Genomic DNA, 27867 nt, shown 5'->3' with positions numbered 1-27867 from the left:
AAGAGGGATGTTTGGAAGCAATGTGTTGGGGAGGGGGGGACTTTTAAGTACCACAACAGGATAATACATTTCGTGATGCATTTATTGAAGTACTTTAATGATCCAATACAACAGCTGTATCATATATTCTGTCTTAACCCTTTATAGGGTGCACATTTTGTGTTTAAACTCCTAAAAATCATACAACTTAACTTTCTAGTGATTCTGTACACTGTATAGAGAGGCGTGTGGTGCCCATTTTGACAAAAACATGCCCCTCTTGGCCTAAAAAAAATTACAAATTTTGACATCTAACATCCGGAGTACTGCTAAATATCAATTTAAAGTGCAAAGCACATTTTAAAAAACACTGCAATCTAACAAAAATTAAATATTGCATTATCAATCACAGCTAAACATTATTTTTTATTATTAAAGTTGAACATCATTGATTCAGGACCAGTCCACGGTGTACCCATAGAAGATGGGTGGATGGAGTATTGATTCAGATCTTGTAGTCAATCTGTGCAGGTGTACCGAAAGATGTGGCCAGTGAGCCCCTCTGAAGGCAAGAAAGAACTTAAATATGTGATTAAATATAATTTAAAAAAAATAATAATAATATTAACAATTACAATAAATTTAATAAAATGTTTATTTTAATATATAACAATATTTGGGGGGGCGGTACTACATATTAATCAACTATTTCAGTCTATAACTTGCAAAAAATTATCCGAAAATACTTTAATATTTGATAAATGTCATGAAAAAACTAATATTATACTTAAAGTGACAATAATAAACATTTTGGTCAAAATATTAAGGAGAGTCACACTCAAGTTGTGCAGTCAAACACACCATGAAAGCGAGTCTGCCTGAGAAAGTGACAAGTGTTGAACATACTACCTCAAAAGCACACCCACTAGATAAACCCATTTAACCCATTTTCCTGGCGCACACACACGTGCGCGCGCACACACAACAATGATGAGACACCCGGCATCGGCCGCACACATCACCGGCAAACCTCTGCACACTAAACCAGCCACCGCCTCTTTCTTATTTCTGCACATTTAAACGTGTTGATCCACTTCACAGACAACCCAACCGGATACTGAACGCGGATGCCCCGACAGGAAGTGTGAACGTGCCTAAATAAACTTTCCGTGCATGTATTAAAGCACTTTAAATTGTGAATTAGTGGTGCAACACGTCATGCTGATGATGAGATGCCAAATGAATGCAGCAGTTTTGCATCCCCACCTAATCACACACGCACATGCACGCGCCTATATGTTGCATTGCCCCGTCACACACACACACACACACCCGCGTGCACTAAATGTCAATGCACCAACAGATATTACATTGCAGTGAGTGGAGGGCATCACTTTGCCAGTTCATTCCAGCACTCACCTTTGCACCTTGAAGGCAAACAGCAGACTTAGTTCCCATTTTGAGTTACAAAAAAGAAGGTTAGTGGTATATTTTCTTCTCTTTTTTTCTTAGAATCCAATCCAATCCAGCGTGTCTCCTCCTGGTTCATTCACACATCCACAGAGAGTTGGAGCAGGGACATTTATAATCCAGTTGTCCATCCCGTGGAGAGAGCGAGCACAAGGAGCTTCCTCACATCTTTTGTCCTCCTCTCTCGCTCATCTCTTTCTTCCTTTCTAAACACAATCCCTTTTTCCAAACTATGACAGTCTTCTTTCAGTGCCTTTTCCACACTATCCTCCCTCTTCTTCCGCTCCTCTCCTTTGCTGTGCTCTCCCTCTAGGAGGTTGCCTGGTTACCTCCTTCTGCTGCACGCCAGCCAATCACAAGAGAGGGCTCCGCTTAACCCCTCCACCGCTGGAGTGTCCTATTTGCAGCTTTCAAGGGAAGGGGGGTTGTGGGAAATGTATATTAGCAAAGTATAATGAGGAGGAGATGAAAGGCGAGGAAAGCTTGGGAGGAGGATGTACTTCCCAAACTTGACCATGAGGAGGTTATGTTTCCCCGCATCATGTCCTGTTCCCCCATTATGTAAAACTGACTTTTAAATGATATTCTAACAGTAATAAGAGACCCTAGAGCGTGTTTATGAGCACCAAACAGGAGAAAATGTTATCATCCCCCTCTCTTGTTTTATCCACTTTTGAGAGAAGAGGCACTCAAACGCTCAATTTTAAAGCCACGGTCAGAAAAACTCATGGACATGATAGATGAGGCCGCCCCATGTATGCTCCCACTACTTAAATTTGGACAGCTTTGTAAAAAAAAAAAAAGCTTCACTACACGTCTTAAAACAAAGTCTGGAGATCTGCCAACAAGCCGTCAGTCGGCAGCAGTTGTGGGAGCTGAAGAGCCCATATTCTAAAGTTATTCACCAATTCTAAATAAGTCTCAGAGGGCCTACAATAGTGTATTGGAAGTGTGTCCAAAATCTACTCTTTATGCTGGAATTTCTACACTTTAAAAGTAGGGATGCGTACCGAAACTCGTGCCATAGTTATGGCACCGGAGCCAACGTACACTGAAACACTAAGTGGCTATCAGTGTGTATCAGTGCCTCATCCATCCATTTTCTATGCCGCTTATCTTAATTAGGGTCGCGGGGGTATGCCGGAGCCTATCCCAGCTGACTTTGGGTGTGAGGCGGGGTACACGCCAGCCAATCGCAGGACACGTATAGACAAACAATCATTCACACTCACATTCACACCTATGGACAATTTAGAGTCGCCGATTAACCTAACATTTTGGAATGTGGGAGGAAACCCACACACGCCAGAACACAGCGAACATGCAAACTCCACACAGAGATGCAGATTGCAAAAAGTGCTTCAAGGTGATATTGTCGAAGCAACATCTCATAAGTAATGCAATGTCCCCACAGAGACGTTCTTTTGAAACTTTATTGCCAACCTTAACACACCAATAGCAGCGCTCAGTTCCAATACGATTAACCAAACACTAAGCTCTTTCTTCATCGCTGTCCACAATACAACACTTCTCATTATCCACCAGCGGCGAGCTAAGTGCATTCACAAACATTCTGAACATCAACAATACAACACAGCACATGGCCAGAATGGTGTATCAATGATCAATTTCTGCTCGTGTTCTGTATTGCTGCTGGTTTTGCTGTAAAAATTATGATTACTTGTGAATTTTATTTCATATCTGCGAATTTGTTACTTAGGTATAATTGCATTTATATTATAAATAAGTACAGTCGTCCCTCTCTACATCACGGTTAAAACATCGCTCCGTCGCTCTATCGCAGGTTTTCCAAAAAGTAATTCATTAACAAATGATCGCTGTTTCGTGATTGGCTATGGCCTATTATTAGTCATATTGAAAGACAAGTCATATATAATATTCTGATCACTTTAGGGAGGATTTTTCCGATTTAATACTGAGTAAAGTTCAGGCTGGTATCAGCAATACCAATCTGATACCGATGCTTTGCGCAAATGCACCTAACGTGTCGGGAACATTTTTAAAAAGTAGTGAATTTCAAATCATAGCATACTGCTCCGCTAGCATCTGTCTCCATCTCCATCTGTGAAGTTAGTGTGGAGTTTCCCCCGCTTTGCAGAGCCAAACACCTACATGTGCCCTCAGGAGGAAAAGATGTGACAAGTCATATGTAATATTCTGCTCACTTTAGGGAGGAGTTTTCCGATTTATAATGACTGAAATTCAGGCTGGTATCAGCGATAACAATCTGATACTGATACTTTGCACAAATACAACAAACGTGTCAGGAGCATTTTAAAAAGTGTATTGCAAATCACAGCATAGCCCATAAAATAAAGAATATAAGACAACAAAGTCATTTATTCGTTTATTTTAAACAGCTGCATATCATTTCAACAGTAATTTCAACAGGTGTCAGTAATTTAGTTACCTTCCACTGTGTTCCTGCTAATGATTTACATTACCTCAAATTAAGTATCAAAGTATCGATATTTTTGATTTGAGAATCAATTTTAGTGTCTAAAGATCTGGTATCCGAGGTATCGATATTTCAGTATTGATCCGCACATCACTACTCATCATGGAGAACGCGTGGAGAGGTGCAAGTGATGCGGCTTTCATGTTGAAGGCAATCGATCTAGTGGCTTTTTCTTGGGTCTGCCGGTGGACCTTGGCAGCCTCGAGTGGTGTCGGGAGGTCCACTGTCGCCAGCAGGTTTCGGGGTGCTGGAATGCTGCGTTTTGGAGAGGCTGTTTTGTTTAGGGGCGGGAGTGACGCTGGTAGCGACAATGAAAGAAGGGGCTGTTCGGTTCCAACTTGAAGAGGACTATTTTAGTGGTTTCAGTTCCCAGGAGGAGGGCAAGGACAGCAATGAATGACTTTTCTGGTAGGCTACTGTTTATCTAGCCGTATTACACAAACTTTTAGGCACTGTTTGGGGAAAAAGCATTTATTTAATTAAAAGTAAAAAAAAAAACTTTCTGTGTAACATCTTTCAATGTACTAATTATCCCATGCTACAATGTGGACACCTGTGGCTTATAGATCGGCACGGCCTATAGATCATTTTTTCTCTTAAATTTATTGGGTGCGGCTCAAATACCGGTGCACTCTATACTGTAGTTCGGAAATTATGGTATGTCACATACAACAATGTAAAGTTAAGGAGTGGAACTTACAGCTCCCACGTCTGTAGATGGCTGACGCACAGTTGGTCCTTAAGTGGTGTGCTTATACACTTCTTTATCTGTACACAGCACTCCCACACCTCCGTCTCTTTGCCTTTTCTGTTGATCTGATCTCCTTACCTCAGCATTGCCACCTCATCTCAGTCTCAGCTTCCTTCGCTCACCTTTTACTCCCTCATCTTCTTCCCTCGGTTTGTCTCAGCTCGGCTGCGCAAACAAATCTAACAAAGCAACTCTTTCTCTCACCACTGTGGCACAACACAGTTCTGATCATATTTACTCACAGAAAAAAATATACCGCATGTATACTTCCATACAAACATCTTGCTAAAACGTTTGCTTGCTTTTGCTAGTAGATCATAGCGTTCTTGTCATTATTTAGCTGTCCAAGTTCCAAAATAAAAGAAGACAATGTTGCATTGCTCTTGAAATGAATCGTGCCACGATCCAGACTTTGCTACTCTGCTAGCATCTGTCCCCATCTCCGTCTGTGAAGTTATTGTGGAGTTTTCCCCACTTTGCAGAGACAAACACCTACACGTGCCCTCAGGAGGAAAAGATGTGAACACTTGCTGTGCAAAGATAAGACAACCTGCTTTCCTTTCTGATATCTTTGCAGCATGCTAATGAGACAGAAAACACCATTCCGGGAGACAAATACTGAAGAGAAAGGGGTGATTTCCTCGGGAAAACTTTATTATTAACCTCTGCTCACGAAATTTGTAATAAACTTCATAAAACAAGATGCTCCTTGTGGCTGGGATGACCAGATCTCATCTAAAACTGACAGTATCCCACAAAATTAAGTACAACCCTTGCATTTCAGAAAACATTTGTATCACAGTGTCTTCACAAGGGACAATAGAATAGAAAGTAAACTTGGATATACTATAGAGTAGTCTGTGTACAGCTTGGTGCTGCATGAGCGATAACGGCATGTATTGCGTTATGTTTACGCATAAATTATGCACTTGGTACCCAATTCATGACCGCAAATGGCATGCATTGGCTTAAAATGACCACGCTCCCACACAACGTATTTACACATTGTCAAGTATTGTTTACTTCTTCCATATAAGTATGCAGTATTATTTATTGAATTGAACTGAAGTGAATTGAATTCTAGTGCATGACAACAGTAGGCGCAACGTGCATTGTTCCTGTATGAGTATGCTTTGTCACCACCACTTCCCGCATCTGTGAAGCAATTGTGTTATCATTTGGTCCCGCTGTGTCCCGAGTGATGCCACGCAACAGCAGGCATCACCCCTAGCTTCATTAATTCCCTTATTTGCAAGGGACCTACAAGATGTTGAACTGCAGAGAAGAAGCTCTTATTGCAGAAAAGAAAGGTAAGTCTATGTTATCTCACAGCTGCAGAAAGAGACTGCAGAAACAGCGGGAAGGAGGCATAAACTAGCAAAAAGGAGGCATGGACAGCATGAGAGAGGGAATTGCAGACACCAAGACATCGCTTTGGGCAGTGTGGTCACTTATTAAGAGAAATTCACAAGGAAGATCCAAGAGGCTCCAGAAATTCCTTGAGAATTCCCCCAACTTGCTCCAAGAGGTGGGGCATACAAGTGTAAATGTGGTTTAACGTCCAACAGTGATGTCATGACGGAGGAGTGGAAGGGGATTCTAACCTGTGCAGCTTCGCTCATCTCCATGTCCAAGAGGCTTAAGGCTGTGCTAGCTAGGAATGGTGCTAAATATTCACACCAAGGACGCAATTTAGACATATTCACTGTGAAATGTGCCCCCTTGTGCTGCCAGCTATTTAGACAATAATGGCTGTGTGTTGACTAATTATTAGTGGATAGTAAATCTCTACTGCTTTACAAGCTATACACTGAATACTGTAAAGTATATCCAAGTTTACTTTCCATAATATAATCCATATGCTTTCTGAAATGCGAGGGCTGTACTCACTTTTGTCTGTTACTGTTTATATGAATACAGTCATCCTTTGCCACTTTATGCGTTGAATTTCACAATTTCACTCGATCAAGGTTTTTCCAAAATATATTTATGAATAAACTATGTTATTTCTTGTTTGAATACGGCCTATTTTTTTTAAAGCATAGTTGAGCAAATGTTACATACTTTTTGCCTAAATTTAGCATTTACAAGCATGAAAATGGCTAAATGAATTAAAATACAAATATAAAGCATTCAGAAGATGTATTCAAAGACGTTGTGATGAAATGTAGTACTCAACACTGGTTAGTAGGTGTCAGTCATGTTACTGTAATGTTTAGTGAGACGCAAAATCACCAGACTTGATCGCCGGAACAACACGCTTTTATTGCAGGTTTGAATGATCTCACAACAGGCACAATAATCCCGAATAAAAATCCCTGACAAAAACACAGGCTATTGCTGCTGGTGTAACCCAGAGCAAGCTAAAACTCAACTCTGAACCCCCGACATCACTTCCTGTCTGCCCACCATTCAGCTTCCTTAGGGAACACATTTATAGCAACACACAACAGCACAAGTCCTATTTATGTCTTAAATGGATTATTTTCGCTTATTATGCCTACGATATTGGGTAATACAAGTGTAAAGGTGACTATAGGGATGTTATTTCATTTGTAGAGGGCTCTGATGATGTTAAAAAAAACGGTCCTAAACAGGTTTTCTACAAAACTACAAACTACAAAAATATTCGATATATAAATTTACTGATAAATTTACTGATCATCGTTTGGTCTGGAACCAATTGACCGCAATAAACAAAGGATTACTGTAATCGGACTTTTGTACATAAAATAACAGTTGTACCAGACAGACCTGTTGAAAATGTTGCCCAGAGGTGGTGACAAGGAACATCTACTACGACGGCTACCTCAGGCATCCCTTTTTTCCATTCCACTGTTTTCCGCTTCTCTTGGTCTGGGTCGCGGGGCAGCAGTCTCTGTAGGGAAGTCCAGACTTGTAGGTCCCCAGCTACGTCCTCCAGTTACACGGGGAGGACCCCCAAGGCGTTCCCAGGCCAGCTGTGAGAAATAAACCCTCCAGAGTGTCCTAGGTCTGCCCCGGGGCCTTCTCCCTACTGGGCATGCCCAGAACTCCTCACCAGGGAGGCGTCCGGGAGACATCAGGACTAGATAGATGCCTGAGCCACCTCAACTGGCTCCTCTCAATGTGAAGGCGCAGCATCTCTACTCTGAGCTCCTCACCCTATCTCTTAGGATGAGTCCAGCCACCCTACGCAGGAAACTAATTTCAGCCGCTTGTATCCGCAATCTCATATTTTCGGTCATGACCCAAAGCTCATGACCATAAGTGGAGGTGAGAACATAGATCGACCGGTAAATTGAGAGCTTTGCCTTCTGCCTCAGCTCTCGCTTCACCACGACAGTCCGGTACAGCGACCGCATTACTGCAGATGCTGCGCGGATCCGTCTGTCCACCTCACGCTCCACCCTTCCCTCACTCGTGAACAAGACCCCGAGATGCATGAACTCCTCCACCTGGGGCAAGATCTCGCTCCCTACCCAAATGGTGCATTCCACCTTTTTCCGACTGAGAACCATGGCCTCAGATTTTGAGGCACTGAGTCTCATAACAGAAGCTTCACATTCAGCTGCAAACTGCCTGAGTAAACGCTGGTGGTCACAGCCTGTTGAGGCCATCAGGACCACATCGTTTGCCAGATGGTGATCAGTTGACATCTCAGCCCCTCTCTTCACCTGTGTGTCGAGAACATGCAGACGCAGGTCTGATGATACGACTACAAAGTTCATTATAGACCTGTGGCACAGGGTGTCCTGGTGCCAAGTGCACTTGTGGACATCTTTATGTTCAAACATGGTGTTCGTTATGGACAAACTGTAGTTCCCACAGAAGTCCAACAACATCACACCGCACGGTTCCAGATCGAGGAGGCCGTTCCTCCCAAACACGCCCCTTCAAGTCACACTGTCATTGCTTACATGGCCGTTGAGGTCTCCCAGTAGAACTATGGAGTCATCGGCTTGGGTGCTCTCCAGCACCCCTCTGATGGACTCCAAGAAGGCTGGGTACTCCGAACTGCCATTGGGCGTGTACACACAAACAACAGTCAACCCAAAGGCGTAGAGAAGTAACCCTCTCGTTCACCGGGAATGTCTCCAACACGGAGGCACCAAGTCCACACCAGCTCTCCCAGCTCCTCTCCCCTGCAGCAACTCCAGAGTAGAAAAAGGTCCAGCCCCTCTTGAGGAGTTTGGTTCCAGAGCCCAAACTGGTCAAGGTGAGTCCGACTATGTCCAGTCAGAATGTCTCACTTGCCCTTGCAAGTGGTGGGTTTCTTGGGGGGAAATCGCGTGTGGCTTCTTCGGGCTGGGCCCGGCCGGGCCCCACGAGACCACTGACCACCAGGCGCTCGCCTGCAAGCCCCTCTCCCAGGCCTGGCTCCAGGGTGAAACCCCGGTGTCCCACGTCTGGGCAAGGTTCAGTCCCTCCTCTTGTTTTTGTTCATAAGGGTCTTCTGAATCACTCTTTGTCTGGTCCGTCACCTAGGACCTGTTTGCCTTTGGAGACCCTACCAGGGGCATACAGCCCCGGACAACATAGCACTTACGATCACTCAAGCACCCAAACCCCTCCGCCACAATAAGGTGGTGATTCACGGAGGAGCCTCAGGCATCCTGTATCAGGTGTTACTCAAATCTTACTTATTACTCTTGGGCTGACAAAAAGTAACAATCCTTGAAAGTTTGAAGTGGATGGGTGGAAAATGGTGATACACAGCTGGCAAAAGCTTTATGTGTCATGCATCATTCCAAATTAACTGCGTTCTTGTGCAGATATAGGACAAAAAGGTAGACTATTTTGCAGAAGAGTAGTTGAGAAGAAAGATCGGGAGAACATCTACAGTGCAGTTGGGTAAAGTATTCTCCTCCAAGTATTCTGCATCATGTTGTTTATCAAAGGAATGAGCAAAGCGGATGTCCTTTAATGTCACTTCACTGAAAAGATGATATGCATTAAGATTCAGTCTGTGTATAGAATGTCACAGAAAAGAAAAAAAACAGGAGTGTTGCAGTGCTTGAACTTACTTTTGACAAAGAAAATAATAAGTTGTTCAGTACACCTCATTAAAAAGCATAACCGTGCACACAACACTACAACGCATGCATCCAGCCATACTTCACTTTCATCACAGCTTGTCAGGCATCAGTCCCCGCCTGTAAATAAATAAGAGCGTCCTTTTCAGACACCGTCAATACGTCTGGAGGTGAATTTACGAGACTGTAACAAGATTAGCTGCGACCTGAGTGATCACGTAGGAGCCGACGGTGACCCTTTCACTGACAAGCTCCCACAATGCAGCAGGGCTGTGTATCCAGTACAGGTATGTCCAGTATGTGCATATCACGATTATTTAAAATGCCACAGACAGTATGTGTGCTCTTTTAAGAGGACGCTGAAACATCATAGGTCATCTTATCAGTTGAATTTATGTATATACAGGCTAAACCACATATACATTACAGGTATAAACCAATAAACTCATTGTAACTACAATGACAATTGTATGTAATGACAAACTACAATGGCAACTACAGAGGAATAAAGCTGATGAGCCATACAATAAAGTTATGGGAAAGAGTAGTTGAAGCTAGACTAAGGGCAGAAGTGAGCATTTGTGAGCAGCAGTATGGTTTCATGCCAAAAAAGAGTACTACAGAGGCAGTATTTGCTTTGAGGATGTTGATAGAGAAGTACAGAGAAGGCCAGACGGAGCTGCATTGTGTTTTTGTAGATCTGGAGAAAGCTTATGACAGGGTGCCCAGAGAGGAACTGTGGTATTGTATGAGGAAGTCTGGAGTGGCAGAGAAGTATGGTAGAGCGGTGCAGGACATGTATGAGGACTGTAAGACAGTGGTGAGGTGTGCTGTAGGTGTGACAGAGGAGTTCAAGGTGGAGGTGGGACTGCATCAGGGATCAGCTCTGAGCCCCTTCTTGTTCGCTATGGTGATGGACAGACTGTGGAAAAGAGGTGAAGAAGCGTGTACAGGCAGGATGGTACGGGTGGAGAAAAGTGTCAGGTGTGATGTGTGATAGAAGAGTTTCAGCTAAAATGAAAGGAAAGGTGTACAAAACTGTGGTGAGACCAGTGATGTTGTTTGGTCTAGAGACAGTGTCAATGAGGAAAAGACAGGAGACAGAGCTGGAGGTAGCAGAGATGAAGATGCTGAGGTTTTCTCTGGGAGTGACCAGGAAGGATTGGATCAGGAATGAGTACATCAGAGGGACAGCACATGTTAGAGGTTTTGGAGATAAAGTCAGAGAGGCCAGACTGAGATGGTTTGGACATGTCCAGGGGAGAGATAGGGAATATATTCTGTAGGTACAAGGATGCTGAGTTTGGAACTGCCGGGCAGGAGGCCTAGAGGAAGACCAAAGAGGAGGTTTATGGATGTAATGAAAGAGGACATGAAGGTAGTTGGTGTGAGAGAAGACGATGCAGAAGACAGGGTTAGATGGAGGCAATTGATTCGCTGTGGCGACCCCTGAAGGGAAAAGCCGAAAGGAGAAGAAGAAGAAGAAGAAGAAACTCATTGTACAGCAGCAAGTGGCGTACTTGTCCAGCAACTACACTATGTACTAACACATATTATACGATACCGTATGAACAATCAAATGCCATGCATACAGTGTCAAAAGCGATATATTTTGACATAAACTTAAAGAATGTAAGCCATCTTCTAGGGCTGTCATGAGATTTCGCAGATTAAAAACTGACAACATTTCTCGTTTGGAGAAAACATGTCTTGCGAGAACAGGGCAGCCAAAAGCCAATCAGACTATGAACTATGGCATCGCTACAACAATGATAATAAATTTAGTATGAAAGTGGCAGTGTGCGAGGCATTATTGGAAGCGCATATTAAGCGCTTTACACACACTTTAAACCTTGCAATCCAACCTACCTTGGTGTTCAAAGCGTCAGCGTCAGAGTCACGTACGGATGTTTTTCCATCGGAGTGAAACAGCTGCGGCGTGTGTTAATATGCAAGTAGAAGCTGTAGTAATTCTACATTTGATCAAAGTTACTTAATATTTATCACATCAAAACGCATAGCTGTTCGGACTTGTCTGCACTCTTAATCACTGTTCCCATTAATCACCATCAACATTAATAATGGCAGCACCGGGTCTGCTCGGAACAGGTGTCTGACAATAGCGCACCACGGCGGCCACAGCGGGTGGGTCCCCCGCTCTATATTCTCGTTCTCCTGACCTCCGGGGCGGCACCTGGGCTGCCCGTAGCATGTGTCCTACACGAGGGCGCACTGTGGCAACCGTAACTCCGCTTCAAAACACACCTCATATGTAGAGGAGATCCATGTTGACAATTTAGCTGCATTGTCGCTATATTTAGCGAGTCGGGGTGTACATTAAAAGTGAAAGACTTTATCCGGTAATTAAATACAAGGGGTCAACAAAGGCGAATCTCCACCTCTGATTGTGCAGGAGCAGGGCAATGTGGGTCCGAAAGCTCTAAAACCTCCACAATGCCACCCTGACAGGCAGACACACTCCTCCTTTGCATAGCAATACTTTGCCTTGTTGGCAAAACACACATTGGTGTCCAAAGTGTGGAGCAGGGGCCATCTGTGGAACATGGCTCATTGCAGAAATAAAGTAAAATAATAATAACAGAGAGTACTAATTCCGTACATTTACACAGTGAAAGATGGCATATTAAAGGAATTATTGCATTATTATGATATACATTATTTATCATTGTTCTTACAGTATATATTATTATAATAGTGGTTTATTTCAGTGGTCCCCAACCTACAGGCCTGGAGTGGAACACCTTAACTAGTCTAGTGTTAAGACACTCAAACTTTATTTACAGTGGAATCTCTGTTAGCGCCCGCCCTGGTTAGGATGTTTTTCGGTTAACATTAAAATTTGCACCAAAATTTTGCCTCGGTTTGCGTACATTTTCCGGTTAGTGTACAATATGGCGCGCATCTTGTTATGTTATTAATAACTGCGTGAGTTCAACTGTGTTTTTAATGTATTAAAACTGGAACCAAAAGTCAGATAGACAGTATAGACAGTATAGTATAGACAGTAGTGTCTATGATGTCATCAGCACGCGACTCTCAAAAATGTTAACACATTCATATATATGACGAATCAAAGAGATAAATGGACATTCAACAGTACGTTTACTTGCACTGAAGACGTGAATGTTCCTAAAGACACGATGTGGCAGCGAGATCAACAGGCACTGGCAGCATTGTTTCACTCTGCTCTGCCGCAATTGCCGACTGACAGGCAACACGCTGCAGCTACGAAGCACGGTGAAGGTAGTAGTGGTCCAAACCATTTCATGTAGCTATGTTGGGGTGGTCAGTCAATATGGATATATGTCAATATGTTTACTTTTGGTTGACGTGGATATTTAACTGTTACTACCAAATACAAGAGATTGATTTCATTGTTTTCTTGGTATATACACAGTATTTTTAAAAATCACAACCAGATAGCAAAATCAGTTTACCTATTTAGTTGTAATTGTCCTCATTTTTCCTCCATTTACGGCACCCTTGCACTGTACAATCATCAATGCTCAGATGCACTTCCCTTGGGCTAAACTAATTCAAACCCAGCCTGCACAGTCAATAGGTCTTATGATGGCTCCAGCTTGACCCGGGAACAGCTTATTTCAATTTACTTGAATTCCTAAGAGGAAACTTTGCAAAACATTGAAAAATGATTTATCTTGCAGAACAATATTTCTTTCCAATATTTCTTGAACCTTTATCCAGATTTGAACCACATTTTAATGGCCCAAGTCATGCCATGTCATCAAAGTTTTGCAGCACATCCCCTTGTTTTATACTATTCCCATCATCCTTGTGCATACATTAGTGAAATGGGAAGCAGGAAGTAGTGATACCCCAGAAAACAGACATGTTTAGAAACTCACCTGAGCGTCACCACACCTGGTATCCATATCACAGCTCCTCAAAGTGTGCACCTGCAGGAGAATGAGAGGAGAAAAGGGGGGCATTAAGAAAAAGCACTTGTCAGGGAGGCCATTAGAGCTATATTACAATACCAATCTGTGTGTGTGTGTGTGTGTGTGTGTTTGATTCTCTTTTTGTGACTCTCAACGCCAGCGGGAAGATGAGATCATTACCTGTGACTGCGAGGCTAATGTTGCACAAAGCCGGAAAACACACACACACACGCACACGCACACACAAACGCATACACACATAAACTGAGAATAGATGAGGCTAATGCAACCGTGCCTGAGGAACAAAAACGGAGGCGACCGCGGGGCTCGTCTCCATTTGGACACGATGGCCTGTTCTACAAGCCAAACCCTGAGATGACAAGAGACAAGAGCAGCACGATGAATGGAGGGACGTCTAATTGGAGACAAGATGGGAATGAATCCCTCAATTTTCCGCTACATGAATGAATAAAAGGCTGCAGACGTGACGAGAAGCCTCCGCCACCGCCACCGTTAGCTCATTAGCACAGGTGCAACTTGGAACAGCAGCGAGTTCTCAAGCTCTCATGTACTTATTAACAAATGAATTGCTGTTTGTTGTTTAGCAGGAAAAAGACAACAGACCATGGCAGAAGGCATTAAAGCTGCTTTTCACGATGCCATATAGGAAAACTCTCCTTCCCCAAGGCTTCGCCACACATCTTAAAATAAAGCTAAAAGCTGTGCCAAGTTTCTGTCAGTCAGCTACAGACGTGCAAGCGCTAAGTTTGATTATTTTATGTTGTTGTTTGTGATATATACAGCAGCATCCATAAGGCAGTGTTACATATACTGTATATCTGTAAAAAGTGGATAAAGTGCAGAATAGCGTTTACTATACAGTATACTGCATATAGAGACATACTGTATATAAGACCTGGCAAAATAAATGAGTTCTCCTTTATTAGTAGTTCACACATGATGAACTACATATGGGAATGCGGTGACGTCCACTTCTGCAGTCATCCCCCCCAAATTGCCTCTTTCAATTCCATTTTTGTTTCCAATTTCAATTACTTAAGCATTACTGGTGAGCCGAAACACTATTAACAAACTCATTTTGAAAAAAAACGTGCTATGTCTCTTCTCTCTCTCGCTTTCTCACCCCCCCCCCACCCCCACCCCAGAGCCACACACACATACACACGCTATGCGCCCCCCCCCATTCATAATAGTCATGTTGCAATCGCCTGAATGTGAAGATGCAAATAGAAATATTGAATATTAAGTGCACATTAATTCCAGGCAAGAAGAGTATGAAATGAATTAATCATGGCCTACGAGGTTGTGTGAAGTCTTTTATCCTTTTATTCTTATCAGCTTTATGTGCTCCTGTGATGCACCACAGGAAATTAACAGTAGACAGCATTTGTCTATATACTGTATACTATCAAAGAATATTATATGCACTGTACAGTGTATGGCAGGGGTGCCCAAAGTGCGGACAAAAGACTTTTTTTAAGTCATGATATTATGAGAAACAAACAAAACAAAATAAAGTTGTAATTTTTGGAAAACTCGGCTGGGGAAAAGTTACGGTATGTTAGGAACGGAGTGAGCCGCAGGAGGGGATTCCAAGACGCGTGAGTCGACGTGAGGGTTGGAAATGGTTTACTCCAAGCCAAAAAAGGGATAACAAAGGCAGCAAAATACAAACAAGGATGCGGCAACAAAAGGTGACCCGAGTGCAGACGGGAAAAGGCTGAATAACTAAGAGAGCTACCAAAAGGTGTAGAGCAGGAACAAAAAGCGCTGCTGAGTGGTCAAGCAGGATAGTACTACACAATGCTTACGCTGCTGAATAATCCAAGCAGGGAAAAGAAACTAGCAAGGTCACTAGCACAGAGACAAATAGCATCAGAAGGTAGCAGGGAGCGCCTGGGTCGTGGATAGTGGATCAACGATCTGGCAACGGTGTCTGGAGATCTCGTGTCTTAAGACTGGTCTCGTTAATTATCTCCAGGTGTTGCCAATCCGCTCCTCATGATGGTGTGGCGAGTGCACTGCGAACATGAGCACAGGAGAGGGCAGCAACGCAGCACACAACACACCACAGTATCCCCCCCTCTTATAAAACGCCACCTGGCGGTATACCTGGCTTGGTAGGATGAGACGAGTGGAAGTCCACGAGAAGTTGAGGGTCCAGGACACAGGAGCGGGCGACCCAAGAGCGTTCCTCAGGCCCATAACCCTCCCAGTCAACCAAATACTGCACCCCCCTCCCCCTCTTTCTCGCGTCCAGTATGGCTCTCACTGAGTATGCTGGCTGGCCATCGATGATGCGGGGCGGAGGTGGGGCCTTAGCCGGAGGGCACAGGGGGCTGGAGTTGACCGGCTTGAGACGGGAAACATGGAAGACTGGGTGTATCCTCAGTGTGGGGGGTAGCTTTAGTTTGACTGCTGACCTGTTAATTATGGAGTCTACCACGTAGGGACCCACGAACCTTGGTCTCAACTTCCTGCGCGTGCCTGTGAGTGGCAAGTCCCGAGATGATAACCACACCTCTTGTCCTGGAATAAACGTGGGTGCCGGGATACGGTGCCGGTCCGCCAGTTGCTTGTTCCGAGCCGCTGTTCGACCCAAAGCTGTGCGGGTGTCCCGCCAAACGCGCCGGGCTCGCCTGAGGTGGGACTCCACTGTAGGAATGGCAATCTCCTTCTCCTGTGAGGGAAACAGGGGGGGTTGGTAGCCGTAGACAGTCTTAAAAGGGGACAACCCTGTGGCAGTGCTGGTGAGGGAGTTATGCGCATATTCCACCCATGGAAGGTGTGCGGCCCAGGAGGTGGGATGTAGGTGGCAAACGCAGCGAAGGGCTGCTTCCAGGTCTTGATTGGCCCGCTCTGTCTGGCCGTTGCTCTGGGGGTGATAACCCGACGACAGACTGACCTTGGCGCCCAGGGCTCGACAGAAGGCTCTCCACACCCGTGATGTGAATTGGGGGCCCCGGTCCGACACGATATCCATGGGGATCCCATGGATGCGGAAGACATGTTTGACAAGTAAACGTGCCGTTTCAAGAGCTGATGGTAACCTTTGTAATGCGACGAAATGGGTCATCTTTGAGAAACGGTCTACAATGTTCAATATCACAGTATTACCCCGGGATGAAGGTAGTCCCGTGACAAAGTCCAGGGCGATGTGGGACCAGGGTCTGGGTGGGATCGGTAGCGGCTGGAGTAAGCCTGCGGGTGGGCGATGGGATGCCTTGCTCCTGGCGCAGACAGAGCAGGCTGCCACGTACTCCCTGGTGTTGGTAGCCATGGACGGCCACCAAAATCGCTGGGACACCAGGAATAGGGTGCGTCGAACGCCCGGATGACACGAGATCTTGGCTGTGTGGGCCCACTGCAGGACCTCGGACCTGAGGTTGGGAGGAACAAACAGCTTACCCCTGGGGCACCCCTTCGGCGCGTCGACTCCCTTCAAAGCTTCGGACACTTGTTTCTCCACCTCCCATATGACCGCCCCCAGCACCTTGGCCCCCGGCACAATGTGCTCCGGACTCCTGGCCTCCTCCACTGTGCTGTGAATCCGGGAGAGTGCATCGGGTTTCGCGCTCCGGGAACCAGGTCTGTAAGTGATGGAAAATTCGAAACGAGTCAGAAACAGAGCCCAACGTGCCTGGCGAGAGTTCAATCTCTGAGCAGAGCGTATGTAGGAGAGGTTCTTGTGGTCCGTCATGACGAGGAACGGCTGGGTGGCGCCCTCCAGCCAGTGCCTCCACTCCCGCAGGGCAAGCACGATGGCCAGCAGCTCCCGATTCCCCACGTCATAATTCCTCTCAGGTGGTGTGAGGCGGCGCGAGAAGAATGCACACGGGTGCAGCCTCTGGTCGACTGGGGACCTCTGGGAGAGAACTGCGCCCACTCCTGTGTCCGAGGCATCAACCTCCACTAAGAACTGTAAAGACGGGTTAGGGTGCGTAAGAACCGGTGCTGAGGTAAACAATGTCTTAAGCTTGCTAAATGCTCTCTCCGCCTCCGGGGTCCATATAAAAGGTAGTTTAGTAGATGTCAGCCTCGTCAGAGGTTCCGCTTTAACACTAAAATCGCGAATGAACCTGCGGTAGAAGTTGGCGAAGCCCAAGAACCTCTGCAAGTGCTTCCTTGATCTAGGAGAGGGCCACTCGACCACCGCCTGTACTTTGGCGGGGTCGGCACGTAGCTTTCCCTTCTCCACTATGTACCCCAGGAAGGTGGTGGAGGCGGAGTGAAACTCGCACTTCTCGGACTTCACAAAAAGCTTATTCTCTAAGAGCCGCTGGAGGACCTCCCTTACATGCCGCACGTGCTCCTGTGGAGAGTTAGAAAAAATTAAAATGTCATCCAAATATACAAAGCAGCTCTGTCCGATCAAGTCACGTAAAACATCATTTATGAGAGATTGAAATACGGCGGGTGCGTTGGTAAGCCCGAACGGCATAACTAGATACTCGTAATGACCCATAGGAGTATTAAAAGCCGTCTTCCACTCGTCTCCCTCCCGAATGCGGACCAGGTGGTAGGCGGAGCGTAAGTCTAATTTAGTGAATATGCTCGCGGTGTGAAGGGAAGAGAACGCCGAGTCCATGAGAGGAAGAGGGTACTTATTCTTAATAGTAATATTGTTCAGACCTCTGTAGTCGATACAGGGGCGAAGGGAGCCGTCCTTCTTAGACACAAAAAAAAACCCGGCCCCCATAGGCGAGGAAGAAGGACGAATGAGCCCTGCGGCGAGAGATGACGAAATGTATTCCCTCAACGCTTGCTGTTCAGGTTGGGACACATGGTATAACCTAGAGCTGGGATAAGGGGCATCAGGAACTAGTGTTATGGCGCAGTCATATGGGCGATGAGGCGGTAAACTCAGTGCTGCATCCTTACTGAACACGGCTCTCAGATCATGATAAATAGGGGGAACTCCGACAAGTTTAATCCTTTCAGTGGGCTTCCTGGGTGGCGAATTCTTAGGGAACGCGGAGCATAAACACCGCGCGTAACAATTCCCTCCCCAGTTAATAATTCTACCTGACTCCCAGTTGAAGATAGGGTTGTGAAGTCGCAGCCAAGGGAGGCCCAGGACGACAGGAGCCGACTGAGAAGGCATGATATAAAATCTAATGTTCTCATGGTGATTACCGGAGAGCTGTAAGGATAGAGATTCGGTTTGGTGAGTTATGATTGCTAGTAACCTCCCGTCCAGGGAATGTACCTCCTTGGGGTTAGGCAGCCTAATCTTAACCAACCCGTGCTTCTTAACCAAGTTAGCATCTAAAAAGTTATCGTCGGCACCCGAGTCGACAAGCGCGACTACGGCTATGTGTATGCCCTGTCCTGTTAAAGTCCCAGCCAATTGGAGCCGTCGTTGGCCCGGGGGAGCTGTCCTATTGGACGACTCCCTCGCCGCATACTCACAAGCCGAAGGGTGAGAACGATCCCCTCCGGGGGGTCGATCCTGAAGTGATACCGGTTTCTCGGAAGTCTCTGAACTGGTTGGAGACCTGGGACGTCGTCTGGGCCGGTTGGGACATCTCGACAGCTGATGGCCGGAACCAGCACAGTACAGGCAAAGATGAAGACGCCGCCGGCGAGAGCGTTCCGTGGACGAGAGCCGTCCTCCTCCTAGTTGCATGGGTTCGTCGAGGGATGACGAATCCCAGCCCGAGTCCGCGTTGCTCCGGGTGTGCCCCTCGGAGAGGGACGTCTGGTTCCGACGTGGAGTCTCCCTAGTTGCCCCGCCATGGTTGGCTCGCTCCCGGTGAACGCGATCTCTTTCCCTCAGTCGATCATCCAGGCGGATAGCGAGGTCGATAAGTTGGTCGAGTGTGGTGGTATCGTCACGGACGGTAACCTCATCCATGACACGAACCTGAAGCCCCTTGCGGAAAACGGCTCGGAGGGCGGGTTCGTTGAAACCGCTCGCTGCCGCTAGTACACGGAATTCGACAGAAAAGGTGGCGACGGACTGGTTGCCCTGCCTGAGGTCCAATAGTCGGCTTCCAGCCTCGCGATCCCCCACGGGATGCTCAAAAACCTTGCGTAATTCGGTCAAAAAAAGTGGCAAGGAGGTGCGAATGGCCGGGTTGGATTTACTTAAGGCGATGGCCCAGGCAGCTGCTTTATCGACCAGTAGGCTCATGACAAACGCCACTTTGGCTGAGTCCGAGTCGTACGTGTGGGGCTGCTGGTCAAACACCAACGAGCACTGATGAATAAACTGTTCGCATGAGCTCTCGCTACCCGAGAAGCGGGGTGGAGGCGGTATGCTGGGCTCACGGCGTGTGGTGGGGGGTGAGTGAGAGGCTTGCGACTCACCGGTGGGGCTTCGGTCGGAGGGGGGGTTGGCGCCGGTGGCGCCGCTGGCGGCGAGCACCTGCTCCATCCTTGAGTCCAATGATTGAAAGTTTGTGGACATGGAGGACAGCGCTTCCATGATCTCCCGTAGAGTACGGGAATGTTCGCCAACAAGTGCGCCCTGGTGTGCTAGGGCGGAGCGAACCCGGTCGAACTCCGCGGAATCCATGTCTTTTGGCCAGATCGTTCTGTTAGGAACGGAGTGAGCCGCAGGAGGGGATTCCAAGACGCGTGAGTCGACGTGAGGGTTGGAAATGGTTTACTCCAAGCCAAAAAAGGGATAACAAAGGCAGCAAAATACAAACAAGGATGCGGCAACAAAAGGTGACCCGAGTGCAGACGGGAAAAGGCTGAATAACTAAGAGAGCTACCAAAAGGTGTAGAGCAGGAACAAAAAGCGCTGCTGAGTGGTCAAGCAGGATAGTACTACACAATGCTTACGCTGCTGAATAATCCAAGCAGGGAAAAGAAACTAGCAAGGTCACTAGCACAGAGACAAATAGCATCAGAAGGTAGCAGGGAGCGCCTGGGTCGTGGATAGTGGATCAACGATCTGGCAACGGTGTCTGGAGATCTCGTGTCTTAAGACTGGTCTCGTTAATTATCTCCAGGTGTTGCCAATCCGCTCCTCATGATGGTGTGGCGAGTGCACTGCGAACATGAGCACAGGAGAGGGCAGCAACGCAGCACACAACACACCACACGGTATCACGAGAATAAAGTCAAAATATTATGGGAGTAATGTCATAATTAAGAGAAAAAAATTCACAAGAAGAAAGTTGAAATAGCTGGAAAATTCAACACAAAAAGCAGAAATGAAAAAACGCAGTAATTTTAAGCAGTAATTTTACAAGAATAAAGTCAAACTATTAGAAAAAAGTCGCAATTTTATGAGAATAAACTCATAATATGATGAGGAATTTTTTTTTTAATTATTTTAGTAGCATAGCGTTGAAATATTAAAGAAATAATATGCTACTTTTTAAAAGTCGGAATATTATGAAAAACAAACAAAACAAAGTTGTAATTTTTGGAAAATTAGGTTATGGGAAAAAAGTCAAAATATTATGGGAATAAAATAATAATATTCGCCTGAAGTCAGCTGGGATAGACTCCAGCATACCCGTGACCCTAATGAGGAGAAGCGGCATAGAAAATGGATGGATGGATGGATGGATAATAATATTCCGAAAACAAAATTTATCAAAGTTAATTAAGATAAAAGTTACCATATTTGGAGAATTAAAAAAAAAAAATAAAGCAAAAATGGGACCGAAGTTCATAATAATAATATGCTTTTTCACCCATATCACAGTGCTGATTTTTCTTGAATCATTTTTCAGTATGTGGCCCCAGGTGGAAAAAGTTCGGACACCCCTGGTAAATGGTATACAAGCGTGTTAAAATATAACTTCACCCACATTTGTGGCGCACCCTATTCTCAATGTTTGATAATCATTAGTCAAATGGCCAATGACTCACAAAGGCTTTTTGATGTATGGTGGATATTTAAAAAAAAAAAAAAAAAACCTGACTGTGTCCACACTTTTCACAAGTACTCACTAGTATGTGCAGGTATAGGGAACGATACTGTGTATCTGTAAAATATCTATTGTATATATTTTCCCGGCCAGGGTTGCATCAGGAAGGGTATCCGGTGTAAAAACGAAGACAAAACACATTCAAGTATGTGGTTCATATGTAACGCATGCCACCTGGTGCAGCTGTGTGTAAATTAGTAAACCTTACTCCCTGATGCCTTAAGACACTGAGTTGACAGCTCGGGCTTTTAGCTTGATGCCTAGCGCTCCTAACGCTCATTCTGCTGACTCTGGTTCGAGCCTGAGCCCTACCAGGTGGGTTACACATAATCTGTATAGCTTGATATTGAAGTAGACGCACTGTTTACGATAGTTGTGTACATAACCTGAGTACCGGTAATATGTCCGTCAAAATAGCTACATACAGTAGCGTTAGTTGTTAGACACACACTTCATGTGTTACGTCCAGTTAGCATTTGTTATCCCAATATACAAGAAATGAAAATGATTACGCAAAAGACAATGCAGCTGAAGTCAAGGCAACATATTGAAAGGGTTTCAGCAACGGGCACATTTTCCAGTTCATCATAAAGTAATAGTTTAAGAAAAGAAAGTGTAGAAAAACACGCAGTTCTATCGTGGAATTCATGACGCAAAGCAAAGCCATCAAACAATTCACTTTTTTTCTGAATAATTAGCCGCTACAAGTGAACGGATAGCCTTTGTTATAGATATGGGCATCTTACCTCTGGGTTAGCTTCCTCTGAAAAATAAAGATGAAAGTTGTATCTCTGTGTGGAGTTTGAGACGTTTGTTCATCATTGCCGCGGGGCAGCAAGAGCGAATCAGGAGGGGAGGTTAATGTCAGCTGACTTATGTCATATGACATCTACAAAGTGACGTTTATGCGAGCGTCCAAAACTACCTTTGCGATCGATCGGTAGCCCGCAATCGACATAATGGGCACCCCTGCTATAAAAAAATATTTTACTAGTCCTTAATGCATTTTCATCCTCCGTATAATTTTGCAATGTTTCACTCAGCTTTTCTTCATCTTTTTGCCACATCACTCTCTATCTCTTAAGCTGGGTGGCCCCCCGCAAGCCCCTAATAAGCTATGATGAGTCCTCCACACTTGAGCACCCTTCCATCAGACACCCACTGGGACCCAAACACACACACACGCTCATATAGACACACATGATGACAGCCATCAGCACGGCAATTAATGGTTCTGTCTGCTGCACAGAAAAGCAGAAGAAGAATCACGTGACTGGATGCTAACAGTATTATTAAGCCTGGATTATGCTTCTGCGTAGGTCATCCCCTTTGACGCCGTCTTCTTCATTTTAAATTCCTTACTCGGGGTTATACGTGTGACGCGCAACTGTCCATCTAAATGCTCCTGATGTCGTTTACAACTGTCAACTTGTAGTTTTTCTTTTCGACCATTTAGCTTGGCAGCTTCCTTTCGTGCGAACAATGTCAATTAAAGAGAGACGGGGAATGAATCCATGTCCTACAACAGTCACTTTTATTGCAAATGTTGATTCAAAATCGGAAGAGAAGAGGTGAAAAAAAAAATCATCCGCATCACAGCACGTCAATCAATTCAAGAGGGTTTGGAGGAGGATGAGGAAGCCGGCATAGCATACGCTGGCAAAGGAGCATAAACCAGGCTAGTGCTGGTTGTTGGTAGCATGGCATAGCATAGCATAAAACATAACATAGCATAAACTACAAGGTTAAGGTAGAATCCTTTGTGCGCCACTGGTTAGTTAAATATATGACATGGTCTCCGAACCTGCTGACTAAAAACCTGACAAGCTAATTGTATGTCACCGTGGTCTAAATTAAGCATTTTCAATCATAAAAATGGCTAAATGAACTAAAATGCAGTTAGTTAAAATAAAGTCATTAAAAAACAAACACTGATGAACTGTAATATTCATCACTGGCCTTTAGGTGTCAGTAGTTGACAAGCACCAGACTTGATAGCTGAAGCAACAGGCTGTTATTGCAGGTTTTCATTATCTCAAAACAGGAACAATAATAACATAATAATCAGAATCAAAATCAGAATCAGAATCACCTTTATTGGCCAAGTATGCTTACTCAAACAAGGTCTTTGACTTTGGTTAATCATAATCATAAACATACCACAGGCTACTGTTGTGGCCGTAACCCAGCTAAAACTCAACTCTGAATCCCCGACATCACTTCCAGTCCACATGTTTGTAAGACATTTATCGAAAAACACATAAGCATAAGTCTTATTCATGTCTTAAATGGCTTATTGTCTGTGATTATATCCACTATTTTGGGTAATATGAGTGTAAAGGTGACTCTAGGGCTGTTATTTCATGTCTAGAGGGCTCTAATAATATTTAAAAATGCATGTAGAAGGTTGTAAACAGGTTTCCTGTGCTCTAACTTCAAAACGATTTGATTGATAAATAAAGAATTCTACTCTGCAGTAATTCACTTATCACAGTCAGGTCTAGAACCAATTAACCGTGATAAATGAGGGATTACTGTACAAGGATGAAAATTAGTGTCAAATAAAACTCCCCAAAATAAATGTCACTGATAACACTCATGATGATTGGACACCACATGACAGAATACATCATTAATTAATAATGTTTTAGTCATGCGGCGTAATTTGGCCCCATAATTATAGCTTAGCTTCTTGCTTTGTGTGTGTTAGAGGCAAAAGCAAAAGAAGGCATTCGAGGCGCTTCCCATGCTAATTAACAACCGTGATGGCGACAGACATGAAAAGTAAGGATTGCTATTGGATTTCCAAAGTTTGTGCTCTTTGTCGATATTATCTGTGTTGCAGAAATAGTGTGTGTGCTTTGCAAACAGCACATTAATAATGACTTCCACTGCAAATAATGATACAGGACGCAATTATCAGAGCCATACAACAAAACCACGATATTTCCATTTTTATCTATGACTAACAGTTTCAAAAATATACATAAAATAGAAGAATAGAAGATCCTTGTAAAAGTCTCTGCAGGTTTGGAGACGTATCATATATGTATATCACATCGCTGTGGCTAAAATACTTGACATTAGCAACCTGGAATCGTGGCATAAAGAAAAGAGTGGAAACACGCAACCCATCAATAGTCCAGAACCAAACCGATTCCCAAATTCTTGACCATCCCCTTTAACCAAGATTGATGGGACTTTCTGGGGGTCTCTGTAGACCACCTAGGCAGGGTGTAGCCACAGACATTGTCCCAATCCACCATTTATGTTTTGTAGCACTGCAGTTGGTAGCCCAGCAGAGCGCTGCCAAAAAATATGATAGGATACAAAATAGGTCATATTGGTGGGCTTGTACACAAATATATTTCATAGGTCCTGTAAGTGAACTAACCTAAATGGAGCTCCATTTGCCTCAAAAAGAAGGATAGGATCTGGAATGAGGCCACACAGAAATGGGTGGAGGTATGACTGAGAGCGGGAATCATAAAGGCGAGGTGGACGGTGGGGTGGGGGGAAGGCGGTGCAGACACAAGACCACACTGTTAGCATACTGATGCTGTAGGAAGTCATGCAGTCAGCCTCGTCGTATTGTCTGGGCAATTTCATATATGGGATTATGGGAGGGACGTGCACTTTACATGAGTGTGTGTGTGTGTGTGTGTGTGTGTGTGTGGCATACAAGTATGTACTTGTACATATACTGTATGTGTGTGTGCTCCTTAAGCATGCTGCTGTTGATTTATGCAGCACGGGTCTGCTCCTGCAGAGCTTCTCTTATCACAACAGCGAGCTGTTGCAACCCTCAGGAACCCCCATTTTGCTCACACATTAAAGACCATTAAACCAATAAAATGAAGCCCACATGAGGTAGCACGTTGGCGACAGAGTCAAGGAAAAACTCAGTTTTCGGAAGAAACCAGTGTGGTGCAGTCATGTGCCTCGACCACCTAGTCCTTGATGGCTGATGTGACCCTTTGCACAATAATGGTCCTCAAGCTTCAGCTTTATATGTTAGCAAGAATGCTATCATTTTGCAGTTGCTAAAATGCCACCATTTGAAGTGAGTAGTAGTATTTTAAAGTACTCCAGGCAGGCCAGTGACAAATGTTTCATTCGAGCACATTTTATTTATTCTTTTCTATACAGTAGCAAAAACCAGGGATGCGCCGATCGATCGGCCGCCAATCAATATCGGACGATTTCCGTGGAAAAGCATGAGATCGGCATATGTCGATAAATGCCTTTCAACTTTGATCACAAAAGCCGATCACCTCTGGCTAGTACTGCTGCAGCCTTTCGTGCGTGCGTGCAGTGTAGCGCCCACTTTCCTGCTCTCTCACTGCGTGCTGCTGGAAGTCCCGCTAGAGCTCCGTCAATGTACTCTCACATCCAAAGTCTCCTTGAAGAAGTCATCCCTGTAAGTTTCACCGCTGACATATGTTCTCTCGAAGAAGTAAGTAAAATGTGTTTATCTTAATTAGGGTGATTTTATGGTTCCTTTTTGAGTATCTCAGTCATGCTAACCGAGGTATCTTCTATTGGAGGGCAGACGGGCAGGTAGATGTTTCACGCTCTATCCTCTAACCGTTTGAGATTATTGTTATTCATACGTCAAAGCAAGAGCTCTTCATTTTTTTGTGAACACAAGATGGTTGAGGCAGCGGTGGTACTCGCACTTCTCAGCCTGCCATCGTTAAATTGGTTAATATCACAACGAGAACACGATCTATTTTTAGTCACATCTTACTGTCGTATGATATGGCGACTGAGGTCGGATAAGAGTTTTGAAAGGCTCCTTGTTTGTGCTCTGTCTCGACGAATCTTAATTTCCCCGAGGGCACACACCCGAGGAGTCAATAAAATGCTATTTAATCTATTTTCCACAAAATCTCTGTGAATGTTTTCCAAATAAAGCAAGAGCAAAGTTGATTTTGAATATCAGACTCATGATCAGTGACGTGCGGTGAGGTTCATGGTTGGTGAGGCGCTGACTCGTTTGGAGTATTTTTTTTGTTGTTGTTAATACAAGTAGCTCATTTAGAGTAACAAGAAAAATAAGACAATAATTCACTTTGGTTAAAAAATAGCTGTGAAATACTTAATTATTTTGTATAAACTGAAAAACATTGTGGTCTTACTTTTATTTCTATATGAAATGCATGCGCCCTATCCAGGAAAAGCTCTGATACTTTGTTGCAAATTCTGATCACCTTCTGTTCAGCTTGGATGTGTAATCCTCCATTTTGGCAGGCAAATTCATTCACTCATACATAAAAATATATTTTTTGCATGTGACTTGTCGCTAAAGATAACTGAAGTCGGTGCTGCTGTTTATGTATTTCAATTGAAGGACGGCAGCGACAAGCACCTTCCAGCTCACCCACGGCCCCGTCCCTTCAGGATGAAGCGAGTACTGTAGCCCCTCCACATATGACATTTCTCTGTATTTCATTGTCCGATTTGTAAGAATCATGACGTCACACTCACATTAAAGACGTTACACTCGAGTGTTAAAGTCACGCCAAAACCTCGCAAGCACACAACATGTTTTACTCACACCCAACAATTCACAAACAAACTCAGTGTGGTTTGTAAATACAAAACATCATTCACAAACGAATGCATTTTGTTCCGAAAATAAAAAATGTACTTATCAAACAAATACATCCTGCTTCAGAAACAAACACAGCATGTTTTACACATAAAAAGGAACATATTTAAAAAACTAAACTCTTTCGAATACTAATTCTCCACCTTGCAGATCCATGCTGTATTTGTTTCCGAAGAAGGATGCATTTGTTGGATAGGTCCATTTCTTATTCGTTTGAGAATCGTTGGGCGTGAGTAAAACATGTTTTGTGTGTTTGTGAGGTTTTGGCATGATTTTAATTCCATATTACCGGTACACAGGCTGTAGAACGTCATGTTGTATAATAAGAGTTTCTGTAACATTACATTATTGGGGACATGCTGACAAACAGAAATTGCCATACAACTCGCGCAGCGCTCTCAGTTGACTCGGCTCGGGCACTTGAGCCTAGAGGAGAGATTCGCCACAGCCTCGTCTCATGTTTCTGATCTGTATTTGAAATGTGCAAATGCACTAATTATTACTTAAGAAAATGTTAAAAACAATTGGACCCATACACAAAAGAAATTTATAACACAAAAAAATTGACACAGTTTAATAAATATATTTATCACGTGACTGATCAAGATAACCGAGCTGGTCAGAGATCAAATTGGCAGAAAAATATTCCATGTTAGCACTTTGCCATCCACTCTTAGGGAATATTGGCAAGCATTCAATGCATATCCAGTTTTTAATCCACATTTG

The 27867-nt window shown here is 44.4% G+C and overlaps 1 protein-coding gene across 10 annotated transcripts in view; it reads right to left on the bottom strand.

The window, feature by feature from the left end:
- dab1a (DAB adaptor protein 1a) overlaps positions 1–27867 on the bottom strand; it is a 323621-nt gene that overhangs the window by 124282 nt on the left and 171472 nt on the right. For 7 of the 10 annotated variants that reach the window (XM_054789420.1, XM_054789424.1, XM_054789429.1 and 4 more), the window contains exon 1: positions 1399–1740. The gene's annotated coding sequence lies outside the window, so the exon portion shown is untranslated. Of the gene's footprint in view, positions 1–1398; positions 1741–13581; positions 13633–27867 lie in introns of those variants that run through there. The other 3 variants (XM_054789423.1, XM_054789421.1, XM_054789422.1) reach the window with 1 other exon arrangement.

This window comes from Dunckerocampus dactyliophorus, chromosome 10 (assembly GCF_027744805.1).
Source record: "Dunckerocampus dactyliophorus isolate RoL2022-P2 chromosome 10, RoL_Ddac_1.1, whole genome shotgun sequence".
In the NCBI taxonomy this organism is placed as follows: Eukaryota; Metazoa; Chordata; class Actinopteri; order Syngnathiformes; family Syngnathidae; genus Dunckerocampus; species Dunckerocampus dactyliophorus.
The sequence above is the reverse complement of the archived record's forward strand: the minus strand, read 5'-3'. Positions and strand labels throughout refer to the sequence as shown.